This window comes from Castor canadensis, chromosome 8, assembly GCF_047511655.1.
Source record: "Castor canadensis chromosome 8, mCasCan1.hap1v2, whole genome shotgun sequence".
Lineage (NCBI taxonomy): Eukaryota > Metazoa > Chordata > Mammalia > Rodentia > Castoridae > Castor > Castor canadensis.
This window is the reverse complement of record NC_133393.1, coordinates 88,592,416-88,608,230: the sequence shown is the minus strand read 5'-3', so window position 1 is coordinate 88,608,230 and position 15,815 is coordinate 88,592,416. Positions and strand designations below refer to the sequence as shown.

The following is a 15,815-nucleotide window of genomic DNA, read 5'->3' as shown; positions in this document are numbered from 1 at the left end:
AGAATCAGCTGCAACAGCTTCAGAGTCTGCAGAACGGCTGTCTTCCCTGGCCTCTTATGAATTCTCAAAGACAGTGGGGATGGAGCCCTGGAGATGGCTGGAGGTAGAATCTCCTATATGCATTCTGCACTTCACACTGATCCTGATGAATGATGACACAGAGGGCAGAGAAGCCTTCTCTAGTCATCACTTAAGGTTCTGGCAATGGAATAGATCTATAAGAATGGACATAGTGCACTTGAATCAGGGGTCAATGGAAAACAACAAATCCTGCTTCCAGAATAGATGTACCTCTATTCTTTTCTGCTGTTTAAGGGCCAGATTAGGAGGTGAGGAGGATCTCCATGGTAGAATGTAACTGCCATTCTTTCTCTTGCCTTGCTTTCCACAGGCAGAAGAGAAGTTGGGCAAGAAGGTCTAAATGGACACTTGGAAGGGCTCCAAGGAAGGGGACAGAGGCATTGGATGCCAACCCAAAAGATAAGAGGCAGCCTGCAGGAACACCTCCCAACCCCTCACATGTTCTGAGCTCCAGCCACATGGAGGATATGAGGCCTTTTTTCTCACACTTGCAAACACAGACAACTGACAGCTCCTTTGGAGCTGGGAAGAGAGAGCCAGGTAATGTCTTCCCAGTGAAGGTAACACTGATGCATGACTGTTTCCTTGAGCCAAGTTTTGGATCTACATGAGGATTCTCCAAGTGGAAGATGAAGTAGCAGCATAGGATTGTCTTCTGTCTAGAGTTCCTCATCCATATTTCAGTCCTGATGCTGACACTTGGGGTCAGGGGCAGCTGGTCAGAAAACTTTGCTCTGACATCTGTCAAGTCCCAGGCTGTGAGCCTGGCTGAGGATCAGTGGCTTGATCCAATTGCACTGGCACAAGAACTGAAAGATCCAGGAAGGAAAGAGAGCCAGAAGAGGTAGAGATAGGGAAGAGAGAGACAGTGCCACTTAGGGAAGCTGCTGATACCTGTCATGTGGTAACAATGACAATCTACACTGAGGCACAGCGTGATGTGCCCCTCCCTAGGGGGAAGCCCCAGAAGGATGGTTTTCAGATGTCTAAGCCCATGAGGGATATGAGTTTTTCTAGTTTGCAGGACAGTTTCTGCTCTACACACTGGCCATTATGGTCCAGGGATCCAAGGAGCTCCTCACTGTAGTTGCCCACATAGGACGTCTCCAATAGCTTGCTCACAGTGGTGAACTCATTCCTGCACATCTGAGATTGTTAAGCCAGGCAGGCATTCATGTCCTGGTTATAGACTGCCAACATCTCTACAATATCTGTGTAATATCAACCTAGTTCCTACAGCTGGGAATGTCCACGGTATAGAGAAGCTTATTAGAGGGTGAGTCTTTTCCCAGACACTGCTCTGACATGGAGCAGGAGTCCATAAAGGTCTGAACCCCCACGGGAAAGCAGGTGTCCATAATGCTGTTCTTATGGATGTCAAACACAAAGTGTCGTTTCTTGACTGTGTTCATCCAAAACTGCGGAGGTGTTGTTGATCTTCCAGGTGTGTCAACCATGCACAGTGTGAATGCCATACTTATGAGCCTGCACATCCAGTAAGTCAAACACTTGATGTTAGCAGGTTAGAGCCTGAGAGAGCTGTGCTAAAGACAGTCTTAAAGAGGTTATCCACAAATGTTTGCAGTGTGCCCTTTCTGGCCAGTAATCTTGTTAGATAGAGCCCACACAGCATTTTTGCTCCCCTAGTCGGTCTGCTCCTGGTTCCTACATCATGATTGTTCACTAGATACCATGGTTTGACTGTCCAGGCAGTGGGTGATCATGGGTGTTTAGGAGTGAAAGTTGTTGAGGCTACCTATGTACAGAATTAGGTTTCATATTTACTTTCTGAGGACTACAGACGGTGTACTTGCTCACTGTGATATAGGCCATTATCTGCTTGATACAAAAGCTGCCCCACTGCCATGTGGCACCTGGCAGGGGCCAGGGTGTTGAGTCTCTTCCAGTCATTCTCATTCTCGGTGGTGATGTCTTCAATCTTATAGGATCATCGGTGCCCCACTTCCTAGTCATCAATTCAGGTGCATGGCTGTATCCTTGGGCTGGTAGGAGCCAGGGCACATTCTAAAAGATGGCATCTAGGATCTTCTCTTTTAACTGAAGGAGAAGTCACAGATCTTCACTGGGATCTCAGAGATGTTGGCATTGTCTTGTGCTGACACAGCTCAGGGCCAGGCCTTGTACTCTATCTGCTGCTAGGTGAACTTATCCTTGCTCAGGGATTAGATGGTGTCGATAGTGCCCTTTCCATCTGCTGTTTCTTGACACAACAGGGAGAAAGGGTACTTCTTGGCACCATCCTTCAGGAAATTGTAAAGGAAGAAAGTGAACCATTGGGTCAGCATCTTCTCAGCCACTGACTGGCCTGTGCAGCAGCTGGATGTGGTTCTTGTTGATGAGGTTGGCCAAGAACTGCTTGAGCACATCAGCGGTATACTCCAGATTGCACTGTAGCACTGTCCATGATGAGTGAAGCTGTGTGGCCATAGTTGCACACAGAGAAGTTCGAAGCTCTGCTGGTATTTGAGCATGTGGGAGAAGGACAGCAGGAACACATTGGTGTTGATGGGCTTCAGGCCTTTCTTCACACGTGCCTATGAGTATTTCAGGACTTTGAACACTCAGACACAGAGTGGTCTCCAATTCTGGAGAACAGCACCTCTATGTTGCAAATTTTATAGTCCAGGAAGGGAATCTCAGCTCCAACCAGCTCACCTGTCAATTCATGGATTTCTTTCTACACCTGCAGCTGCTTCAGCATGAGGTCGTTTTTGTGGGACTTGCATATGTAGGCCATGAGCACAGCCACAATGAAGATGTTGATGGGGCTATCAGCAGTATGATGTTGATGATGGTAGGCAGGCTGAGTGAGCGGTCTGGGGCAGTGCATCCTATACCTGGGGAGTACACTAGGCCACCAATATGAGCCATCACTTTGTGCCTGCCAGTGAGGTTGGGGGTGTCTCACTGAACAGTCGGTCTTGTTGAAGATTACCAAGGATTGGACATTGCCCAGGATGAAGCCAAACTGTTCAGGCAGTTTGCAACATAAATAGATAACATCAAGTGGATTACTTACAAATGAAAACAGGGTTTCCTCAAGGAGTAGTACACACACACACACACACACACGTGCACACACATTTTATACTTTTCAAGCTTTCCTTGAAGAATGAATTGTAATTAAATAAAAAGAGGTGATGGCATCCCAAGAGAAGAAAATGATTTGAATAAAAGCTCAGAAATGAGAATTAAGCAGTCAAGCAAAGGGGACACTGATACATGGTCTGTCTTGGGAAACAAGAAACTGATGGGTGGGTACCAGGGCAAGGGCTAGAATCTAACAGGTCATGACAGTAATATTCAAGCCCTCACAGATGTTGATGTTTTCCTTCTGTCCATGCAGGGCACAATCTGGGGGTTCTGCATGAGGTCCAAGTGAACACCCAAATGGAGAAGAACATTTTCCCACTGACAATACTCCACTCTGCCTCAATGGCACTGTGCTGGAGTCTTCCACACACTGGAAGACCAGGCCCTGACAGATCCTGTGCCTGTCCACCTGCACTATCACTATCTCTAGCACGTCATCTGAGGATATGGTGTTGCAGAGGGAGTAGGCTGTAGATCACTTGTGGAAGAGACAGGGCTGCATCCCAAACATCACCACAAGACTGTTGCCTGGTTGGGGCCTGGGATGATCAATTGGGTGTCCTCAAATACAGACCCCCCAGCTGGGATTCAGGCATGACAATGTAAGAGTCTACATAGGAAAGGAGGATGCTTAAGACTCATGGAAGTGGGTGGTTCTGGGCAGGTTCACATGGCCCAAAAGCTCATTCTGGAATCTTTAGTCATAGTGGTCTCCCAGGAGTCACTTTTCTTATTCTTGTGCAAATAGACAATGGCCTACAGGCCTGAAAATCAATACCTCTATATTTGCTGCTTCTGTACATGGTAGAGATAGACCAGAATTTCCTATTTTTGTAAGTCCAGCAATAATTTTTCTTCTTTTCCTTTCCTATTCCTGTAAAGATTATCTTTTTAACATTGGCTTTGGTTCCCTTTAGGCATTTCCACACAACCTTTACCACCCATCTCCTATTCTGGGTGTCCCTCTATTTTATCCAAGAATTATTTAGCATTTCAGAATCATCACACATTTCACAGCCCTTTTAACTTGTTTCCAAGTTAAGTTATAAACATATCACAGAAAACCAACATTAAATTTAAAACACAGTCTCCTTGTCTCCAATACATTGGTTACAGCTGTTGAAATAAACTATAGCAATTTGTAGTCAAACAAAAGGTAAAATTAACATATTTTATGGGTTTTGGTGTGTTATTGAAAGCATGTAGAAACCTGTGAGACTGCAACACCAGTCTTCTGGTAAATACATTAAATAATTTATTTACTTTTCATTAGGAAATTACTAACCTAGCTTTACAATTTGAAATTTTCTCACAAGAAAACAGATGACAATTTCTATGTCAATATAGAAAAAAAGAAAAAAATTCAAGTGTCTTTCACTAACAACAGAAATTCTTTGGTTTTGATAACACAATATTGGCTGGACCTTCCCTTGTAGAACTGAGTATTTACATTTAATATTATATGAGCTAAAGTTTGAAAAAGTGTGAGTGTGAGAGGAGCAAGTGGTTTCATATTGGCTCGGTAAGTTTTGGAGGAAATTGTGCTTGAGTTTAGTCTTGAACCACAGGTAGGACTGAAGCTGGTAGACAAGGTTGGAGTTCTGGTGAGGGAATTAGACACTGAAATAAGTAGGGGGAAAACTTCAAGGTGACAAAAGGAGAGGAGGGCTTCACCAATGAGTACAGAAAAATGTGGTTTTGTACCATCAATGACTGGAGGAGGCATTATGGGAGATAAGATAGCCAGGCACTGGACAGTGCAGGGTTTGGAATTTATGTACAGACTATCAGGTTGCAGGCCTCAGAGAGTATAGCTACTTCAACCAAAACTGGGTGAGATGATGTATACCGGCAAAAGAATAGGAGACAAATGGCAATTAGGTTTCCAGTTCCATGTAAAAAGAAATAAAGCCTGGAACCAGAGAATGTCACTGATAGGACAGATGGGAATGACACTTTGGAATTAGACCTGACAGGACCTAATGGCTGACTGCATGTGAGGAGTGCAAGGGAGAAGTTAAATGTGACTCAGAGGTTTTCCATCTGAGTGACTGAGAAAAGGGAAATGTCACAAGTGACTAGTGCAAATGTTGCAGGATTAAAGATTAGTTCCCCCTTTTTGCAGGCAAAACAAATAAAGACTACTTGTTTTATAAATAAAAGGACTTACATCAATAACAATTTTGTAGGCCCCTATTAAACTTCATATTCTCCATGAATGCATTCTACCTTGGGAGAGTACACAGAGTGTGACCTGCTCACTGATTTTATATGGTATCATTCATACTGGAATGAACGTTTGAATCTGGAATTATTGTCTTCTAACCCTCTACATCCTAGCCTTGGGCTAGGTGAACAGAGGGCCTTCACTTGGGTAGTTCACCTGAATCCTCACTTGGGTAGTTCAAATGATTTAACAGCAGTGTTTACTGCTGAAGTTTGGAGCACAGGCTCTGGAATGAGCCTGCCTGGTTTCAAATCCTACCTTCACCATAGTGGGTATATGCACATGGGTATCTAAGATACTTCTCTGTGCCTCAGTTGCCTCATATTTAAAATGGAGATAGTATAGTTCTTTATAAGGTTTGTGATGGTTAAATGCACTCCAAAAACTAGAATAGAATAGTATATAATTGAAGTACTTATTGTTATCAGAGTTGCTAGAGAATCAGCCTAGAGTGAAAATGAGACACTCTCCTGCTTTAATCTTTATATATAACTTAAGTTGGTGGAGACTTTAGGTGTGTGCTCTTTTCCTTTGTGATGCTCTCATATGGAAGGGTCCCCCTATTGTGCTACAGAGTCTTCTTCTCAATGGATTTCTCTAAGGAATCAGAAAAGAAAGCATATTGTAGGGAATATAATATATCATGCCATAGAGGTACATGACTTTTTCTATTTACTTCCTTTCCATTAACTTTCCTAAGGTAATTCCCTGAGTCCAGTTCTGAGTCTTTCTTCTTCCTTGAGTAGTTCATGGCTATATTCCCTTGTCACCAAGGCCTACTAGTTTCTCTGTCCTGATCTCTCTCCCATCCCTTTTATTTGAAACCACTGTCATTATCCTTACTATTATTAACCATGTTTTGTCTATTTTAACCTTCTAGTAATTAGCCTCTTTCCAGGAATGCCATATTTTCATTCCTTATGTATACTTCTGACAAATTCATTATCTTGAAATTGTCCTTTAAACTCTATAACTTTATCCTTTTATCCACCTTCTTAACTTTCTTCATTTGCCCTCCCTCTCCTGTTAGTGACCTCCCTTTGGCATGACCCATTTTTCATAGTACTGGTTGTATTTGTATCAGGTCTATATTTCACATATGAGAGAAAACATGCCCTTCTGAACCTAGCTAACTTCACTTAAGTTGATGTTCTCCAGTTCTGTCAATTTACTGCAAATGACAAAATTTTATTCTTCTTTATGGCTTAATGAAATTCCATCATATATAAATACCACATTTTCTTAATTTATTCACCAGTTAGTTGTAGGGCATCTTGGCTGTTTCCAATGCTTAGCTAAAGCATGTAGGAGGATGAATATGGTGGAAATATTATGTATTTATGTATGAAAGTGGAAAAATGAGATCTGCTGAAATTATTCCAGGAGTGGGGGGAGGGAAGGATAAAGAAGAATGGTGGAGGGGGTGAATTCAACTGTAATGTAAGAACTTTTGTAAATGTCACAATGTACCCCCATTTCAAAAATAATATGACAGTAAAAAGAGCAAATCTATTCCAAAGAATAAATAAATAATTTAATTTATAACTCTAGCTTCAGATATTTTTATGTCTTCCTCAGAGCAAAATGGGTCTCTTGAGGATATACATGAACTGGCCTTTTGTAGGTTTACATTTCCCAACTCCTTTGTAAAATATGTTTCTCAAGACAGACCATGTATCAGTGTCCCCTTTGCTTGCTGCTTCATTCTCATTTCTGAGCTTTTATTCAAATCATTTTCTTCTTCTGGGATTCCCTCACCTTTTTATCTAATTACAATTCATTCTTCAAGGAAAGCTTGAAAAGTATAAAATATGTGTGTGTGTGCGTGCGCGCGTGTGTGTGTGTGTACTACTCCTTGAGGAAACCCTGTTTTCATTTGTAAGTAATCTACTTGATGTTATCTACTTATGTTGCAAAGTATCTTTTATGCCTGCCTACCTGGCTATAGATATATCCACCAAATCCATGTATCCATCCAGGCACTTCATATGTTCTATAATTAAATTATAAATTATCCAAAAGCAGATTCTATAATTTGTGGAGTTTCCTTTCTCATTCTCTAGTCTAGTATAGTACTTGGTTGTGTTCAATATATATTTTATATAACTAGAGAAAAACAACAGTAAATGGTGTGTATATACATATATATGTACAAACACACACATATACATACACACACACACATATTGTGTTAAATATGATAAAACACCAAGTATTACTGGCTCTAACATGCTTTCCTGGCCTCAGTTTTTTTCTTTGCTCGCCAGGAGAATCAGAAGTAACCAGGGTGTTGTAAGTCCTCATTATGGAGAGATGTTAATCGTGTATCAGGCAAACTCTAATCATCATGTCCTATCTTCTTCCAAAACGAGGAACAAATAAGGATTATCCCATCTGATGATTCAGTTTTTGAGTTATATGTCATTTCTGGTGTTTTGATGGCAATCTGTAAGCTCTTTCATAGCCTTATTACCACCCTGTGTTATACTGATCTCTCTTCTTGTTATTCACCTCAACTAAGTTACATCTACTTAATTATTTATGTCTCTAATATTTTATCAGTGAATAAAAGTGAATGACATGCAAAATATGTGCTACATGTGTGGGTCATTTGAAAATTATGGCAATCAATGTTGTTAGAAGTTAAGACATAAAGGTCTGCTTCAGCATGTCATCCCTGCATTTGTCTACCCAATATCCTCAATCATACATTACTAGTAATGCTATCTAAAGTCATTGAAGATAATCCAGACATATTTGCAATGATAAATATTTGTTATAAGCATAACAGCTGAATTCATTCATTTGTCTATCATCATAATTTTCACTAGAAGCCACCCTACTCTGCATATTTTGGCCAAGGTCTGGGGCATGACCTTTTCCTTTTACTTAGTACTTTCTTTCTAATCAGTACAGAAGCAGCCAGAGGGTACAAATTCTCCTTTGGCCCTTGGCTCCTGTTTTTACAGAATGCTCTCTTTTCCTGACACAGGTAGAGTACTCTGAACAATGGACTCTGTAGAAGAGCAGAGGAAATAGCAATAGTTCACGGGCTGGGCTGTGAAGCTCGGCAACTTTGTAAAAAATAACAATATTGCCAATATTTATTCCCTTTTGCATCCTCTATACAGGATTTTTGAAAGAGCAGTCTGACATAGTGATAGTCACATTAAATTTTTGACCTAAAGAATTTTCATCCCTCCAGGGACCAGTGGTTCTAAATCAGAAGAGAATGTTGAAATGGTTAAAAGACTTAGCCAGAGGGAAGCCATCAATCAGGTGCCATTTTAGCTTTCAAGCTGAAGGAGGTTCATAAAAAGGTCTGGTTCCCATATAAAAAAAAAAAGTGAGAAAGAACAAAAGGAACCGAAGCCAGAACATACAGGGAACTTAAGAAACTAAACTCTCCTAAAATCAATGAGCCAATTAATAAATGGGCAACTGAACTAAACAGAACTTTCTCAAAAGAAGAAATTCAAATGGCCAAAAAACACATGAAAAAATGCTCACTATCTCTAGCAAATCAAAAACACACTAAGATTCCACCTCACTCCCGTTAAAATAGTCATCATCCAAAACACCAAAAACAAGTGTTGGCAAGAATGTGGGAAAAAAAGGAACCCTAATTCACTGCTGATGGGAATGCAAACTGGTACAACCACTCTGGAAAAAATTTTGGAGGCGTCTTAAAAATCAAAACACAGACCTGCCATATGATCCAGCAATCCCACTCCTGGGGCTATACCCAAAGGAATGCAACACAGGTTACTCCAGAGGCACCTGCACACCTATGTTTATTGCAGCACTATTCACAATAGCCAAGTTATGGAAACAACCAAGATGCACCACTACTGAACCAAGAAAATGTGGTACTTGTACACAATGGAATTTTACCCAGCCATGAAGAAAAATGAAATCTTATCATTTGCAGGTAAATGGATGGAACTGGAGAACATCATTCTGAGTGAGGTCAGCCAAGCTCAGAAGACCAAAAATCATATGTTCTCCCTCATATGTGGATTTTAGATCTAGGGCAAAATGCAGCAACATGGTTGGACTTGGATCACAAGAAAAGGGGAAAGCACATACGGAAGATATAGGAATAGGTAGAAAACCCAAAACATGAAAGCGTTTGATGTCCCCACTCCAGAGGAGCTAATACAGAAACCTTAAAACAACAGGTTATCATGAGCAGGGGACCAGGAACCAATGTAACAATCAGTTAGAGTTGAATCAATATGGGTCGTAACACATGGGTACATGAAAGTAATAGTAGGAATCTTCCTGTATAACTATCCTTAACTCAGCTAGAAAAAATGCTTTGTCTCTCTTATTATGCTTATGTCTTTTCTTCAACAAAATCAGTGATAAGGGCAGAACAGGACCTGCCTGAAACTGAGGGGGTGGGGGGGAAGGGTGGAGAAATGACCCAAACAATGTATGTACATGTGCATAAGCGAACAAAAAAAATAAATAAATTTTTTAAAAAAAGAATTTAAAAAAAAAGGAACTGAAATAGGAGGCAGATAAACGATTGTGTTGATTGTGTTCACTCATGCTTATAGCTAACCGCTATTGTTTTGCTTCTGTACCTGGCCTAGCTTGAGTCACAAAGATTGCCAAACAGGATATGGTTTTTGCCTTTATAAACCCTGCTAAAAGTTGAAGGGGGCTGCTCTGAGACCCAACGACCTATTGGTCAGAGCAGCCGCCAGCTGGTTAATAGGGACTCTCCCTTGAAGACTCCCTTGAAGTCCTTCTTGGGTGGTCATGCCTCATTCTAACTCGTAACATTTGGAGGCCCCAGTGAGATTCTTTTAATGACCCCTAAAGATGCTGATAGAGTCTTGATCTCTTAGGACTCTGAGGAGCCCAGTGGGGTGGAGGCCTTAGGAGGCAGCCACTGAGAGATGTTCCTCAGCTGCAGGACATACCTCCTTACCCTCACAGGCAACAAGTGGAGTTGGGAGATATCAATCCTCACAGCTGAGAGTCATCTGGTCTGGAAAACCTCTGGAGGTAAGGGGGATTCAGTGGAAGGCTGGACGCAGCATTACTTCCCAAATCCTGGGTGGTGGCGAGACATTGCCCCAACCCCTGGTCTGTCTGGTTAAATTCTGTGTGGCCACAAGTCCTTGTCTTTGTTCTGTGTGTCTGTTTTGTCATTCTGGGTTTAACATTTTTAGACCACCCCAGGAGACCAGAGGACAATTGGAACTGCAATATGGGACAATCTTCGTCTACCTCCAGTCCTTTGCAATGTATGCTGACTAACTTTTCTTCTTTCCAGCAGAAGGCTTCAGACCTGGGGGTCTCTTGTGAGGCCTTTACACTGAGAAAACTCTGTGAATTAGATTGGCCTTCATTCGATGTGGAATGGCCCACTGAGGGGACCTTTGACTTGCCTACAGCATAGCAGGCAGAACAGGTCATCATGGGACGGCCTGGCCACCCTGACCAGATTCCTTACATTCTGACTTGGATTGAAGTCTTATCTGAAAAGACTTCCTGGCTACACAAGTGCATAAAAAGAGGCATAGGCTGCTCAAAGTTTCTCCTATCCACTAAGCCCCCCAAACAATCATCATCTACACATCTGGAAGATAAAAAGGTTGTCCTTCAGGATGCCTCACCAGACAATGATTTTCCCTCACTGCCTCTTTACCCCCCTGCCAACTTGCAGAACCCAAGCCAAGACACACCAGGAAGGGGTCTTCATATCAGGGTCCACCCAGAGCAGGGACGCTCGGCAGAAGGCCCTTCATCTGGTCCCTCAGCCCCTATTCTCCCATTATGACAAACTCCTGGAGATGGGGCCCCTTTCATGATTTATGTGCCCTTTTCAACCACTGATCTTTATAAATGGAAACAACAAAATTCGTCTTTTTCTGACAAACCCCAAGAGCCAATCTCTCTTCTTGAGACCGTGTTTTTCACCCACCAGCCTACCCGGGATGATTGCCAACAGCTCTTACAGACTCTCTTCACAGCTGAAGAGCGAGACCACATTCAGCAGGAAGCCAGAAAACAGTCCTTGGCCCAGACAGGACTCCTACCAGAAATCAGGACCTTCTGGGGACTGTTTTTCCCTTAGTTCATCCTAACTGGGATCCAAACTCCCATGCAGGTAAGGAGGCTCTCACCAACTATCACCAGCTCCTTCTTATGGGAGTCCAAACTACAGCCCAGAAACCCAAAAATTTGTCTAAGGTGAGCAAGATTATTCAAGGCTCAGATGAGCCCCCTGAAGCATTCCTGGAGTGCCCTGGAGGCATATAGGACATACGCTCCTATAAACCCAGAGGCAGCAGAGAATAGAAGGGCAATAAATATTGCTTTTACTTCCTAGTTGGCCCCGGACATTAGAAAGAAATTACAAAAGCAAGGGGGATTTGAAGGAAAATTATTATCAGAATTAGTAGAAATAGCACAATGTGTCTATAATAATAGAGACACACCAGAAGACAGACAGGCCAAAAAGCTTTCAAAGGTGATGGTGGCAACTCTGCAAACTCCTGCCTCCAGGCCCTCAAGAAGCTCTGGGCTTCTTCCCAAGTGACAGCTTACAATAAATCTTAGGGCCCTGCTCAAAAAGGACCAATGTGCTTATTGTAAAGAAAAGGGACACTGGAAAAATGAATCCCCTAAAAGAAGAGAAGGGAACCAAAAGGTCCTCCAACTGGAGTGATAGGGCTAGGGCTCCCCCCACCCCTGGAGCCCATGGTTACCCTTCAGCTGGGGGGCAAATCTGAAGAAAACGTATCTATTCAAGGAGCCACAGGAACTCCAAAGACTACCACTGGTCAGAAGGCTGAATTACTATCCTAGGAGGAGGGACTATAACCCATTTTTTTCTGGTGATTCCCGACTGTCCCTACCCCTTGTTGGGCTGAGACCTCCTACACAAGTTACAAGCCACTATCTCCTTCCGGGAAAAAGGAACTTATCTGGACACCCAAGGCCAACCGCCTATCAAATTGTTATTGACTAGTCCCTTAAGTGAAGAATATCTTCTGCCAGTGACAGAACAAAACCCTCCAGAGACCCCCTACCTGTCTGAACTCAGAAAAAAGATTCCCCACGTATGGGCAGAATCCAACTCATCAGGGCCAGCTAATCATCATGCCCCAATAGTGGTCCAACTCACGTCACAGGCAATGTCTATACAAGTTAACCAGCACCCTACTAACATGGAAGCAAAAAGAGGCATTGCCACTCACATCAAGAGGCTAAGGGAAGCAGGAATTTTGGTTCCATGCCACTCACCATGGAACACACCTCTCTTACCTGTCCAAAAGTCAGGCACTAATGACTATCATCCTGTCCAAGATCTAAGAGAAATAAACAAGAGAGTAGAAATAATCCATCCCATGGTCCCCAATCCTTACACTCTCCTCAGCCTCTTACCTCCTAGCCACCAGTGTACACCATCTTGGATCTGAAGGATGCCCTCTTCAGTCTCCCACTGGCAGAGGTGAGTCAACCCATTTTTGCCTTTGAATGGACTGATCCAGAGGAAGGATTTTCTGGCCAATTAACCTGGACAAGACTGCCACAGGGTTTCAAGAACTCCCCTACTCTGTTTGATGAAGCTCTTAGCCAAGATCTATAGCATTCAGAGCAGAACACCCAGGGGTAGTCCTGTTACAATATGTAGATGATCTCTTATTGGTGGCTGAAACCAAGACTGACTGTAGGGAGGCCACTGAGGACTTACTTAAAGATCTGGGAAACAAAGGGTACCGTGTCTCAGCTAAAAAGCCCAATTGTGTACCCCCATGACTACTTACCTGGGCTATGATCTGGCCCAGAGAAAACATACTCTCAGCAAGGGGCATATTGAGGCTATCCTCAAAATTCTGCCACCAAAAACTAAACAACGAGTGGGGGAATTTTTGGGAGCCATTGGATATTGCCAGCTGTGGATCCCAGGCTTCTCAGAGATAGCTAAGCCCTTATGCGCAAGCACCGGGGAGAAAATGCCCCCCTAGAGTGGACAGAGACAGAACAACAAGCATTTGAGAAGCTGAAACAGACACTGGTGTCAGCACCGGCACTTGCCTTGACAGACATCCAAAAGCCCTTCTACCTATATGTAGCTGAAGTAAGGGGCATAGCGAAGGGGGTGCTCGCTCAGACCTTGGGGCCATGGAAAAGACCAGTTGCATACCCCTCAAAGAGACTGGACCCAGTCACGGTGGGATAGCCAATATGCCTGAGAGCCATCACTGCCATGGCTATACTGGTGAAAGAGGTGATAAACTGACTCTGGGACAAGAGCTCCACCTAGTGGCTCCCCATGCAATAGACGCCCTTTTAAAAGCCTTGCCAGACAGGTGGATGACAAATGCTCGTATAACTCAGTATCAAGCTCTGTTGATAGATCAAAACATAGTAAAGTTTTTAAAGACTGCTGCTCTTAACCCTGCTACTCTTCTTCTGGATGATGACCCTGAGGAACCCATTCATGACTGCCTAGAAATCCTTGAAAACACCAGGAGCCTTCAACCAGACCTGATGTTCCCTGGGATGAACCAGATGAGGTACTGTTCAGCGATGGCTCCAGTTTTGTAACCAATGGAATAAGGTATGCAGGGGCAGCAGTAGTCACCCTGGACTGGACTATCTGGGCCCAGGCACTTGGACATGGACCCTCAGCCCAAAAGACTGAACTAATTGCACTGACCCAGGGTCAAAGGTATGGAAAAGATAAAGTTATTAATATATAGACAGACAGCTGGTATGCATTTACAACAGCTCATGTACACAGAGCCCTATACAGGGAGAGAGACTTCCTTACCTCCAAGGGTAAAAATATTTAAAATGCCCAGGAAATTCTAGCTCTCTTAGAGGCCCTCTGGCTTCCTAAAAAGGTGGCCATCATTCACTGCCAGGGTCATCAAAAAGGGAACCACCCCGAGTCAAGGGGAAACTAAGTAGCCGACCAAACTGGAAGGGCAACTGCCATAAAAGCAGTGGGGCCTCTAGAGATTTTACTGGCTCACCCTCCAACCCTGCCATCAAGACTGGATTACACAGAACAGGACCTAAAATTAGGAGGGCCCCTCCAACTAAAAACAAGCCCCTTTTTGATGGAAAATGTTACCAGATGGAAGAATATTTCTCCCCTGGTCTCTGGGACACACACTTGTAAAGGACCTTCATGACACCACTCACTTAGATCCACAAAATTAACTGAACTTTTAAGAAAACAGTTCTTTATCCAGAACTTAGAACTCCTGACTTGAGATTTCACTGTAAGGTGCAGTGTATGCCAATGGGTTAAACAAAAGGGACCACCTTGGTTGAGCCAGGGATGAGAATGCAAGGTTCCTTCCCTGGAGAACAATGGGAGATCGATTTCACAGAAACCAAGCCTGGCCTGTATGGATACAAATATTTGTTGGTGATGGTCGATATGTTCTCTGGATGGACTGAGGCTTTCCCTACAAAAACCAAAACAGCTCAGATTACTGTAAAGGAACTCCTACAGGAGATAATTCCCCGATTTGGCCTCCCCTTAATACTGGGGTCTGACAATGGCCCAGCTTTCACAGCTAAAATATCTAAATTAATAGCCAAAACATTACAGATCGAGTGGCTGTTACACGGTGCTTATAGGCCTCAGAGTTCAGGACAGGTAGAGAGGATGAACTGGACTCTAAAAGAACTACTTACTAAACTCTCCTTGGAGACTGGCGATGGCTCGGTGAACCTCCTCCCTGCAGCCCTATTAAGAGTTAGATTTATCCCTTATAGACAGGGTTTCACTCCATTTGAGATCCTCTATGGGCGACTGCCTCCCATAATCCCCAGATTGGGGGATGAAGTCCTAACAAAAATTTCTCATCATGACCTTCTCCAGTCTCTCCAGGCTCTTCAACAGACTCTCAAACAAATTCACTCAGCTGTCCAGCAAGTCCAAGGAACAGCAAAACCTGACAGCTCCCTTGGGACTCCTTATGAGCCAGGAGACATAGTGTGGGTAAAAAGACATCACCCTAACAGCCTCAAGCCCTGCTGGCAAGGTCCCTACACTATGATCCTGTCCACTCCCACAGCCATCAAGGTAGCTGGAAAACACCCGTGGATTCATCATACTCAGCTCAAGAGAACCTTCACAGAAAACTCTGACCAGCATTGGACAATCGTCAGACCTGAGGCCAATCAAGACCCCCTCAAGATAAGACTTAAATGTGTTCCTGATTAATTGTCCTTTCTGTTCCTCAAAGATGTTACTCCAGTATCTGTTTTAAATGAGCTTGCCCTTAAAGTTGCTTGTTGCCTCATGCACACTCTAACCCCCATCAGCCCCAAAATGTTACATGGGAACTTTGGGATTCCATTACAGGACAAGCAATATACAAAGACTTATAACCTCAGACCAGCCCAC

General features: G+C 43.3%; 1 non-coding gene and 1 pseudogene across 1 annotated transcript; both read right to left on the bottom strand.

Moving 5' to 3' along the window:
- Positions 1-1,059: 1,059 nt before the first annotated feature.
- LOC141425911 (plexin-A4 pseudogene) lies at positions 1,060-14,070 on the bottom strand (annotated as a pseudogene).
- On the bottom strand, positions 7,694-7,823 carry LOC141410560 (U8 small nucleolar RNA). The gene has a single exon (XR_012435405.1). It is a non-coding gene; the product is annotated as a U8 small nucleolar RNA (small nucleolar RNA).
- Positions 14,071-15,815: the final 1,745 nt, after the last annotated feature.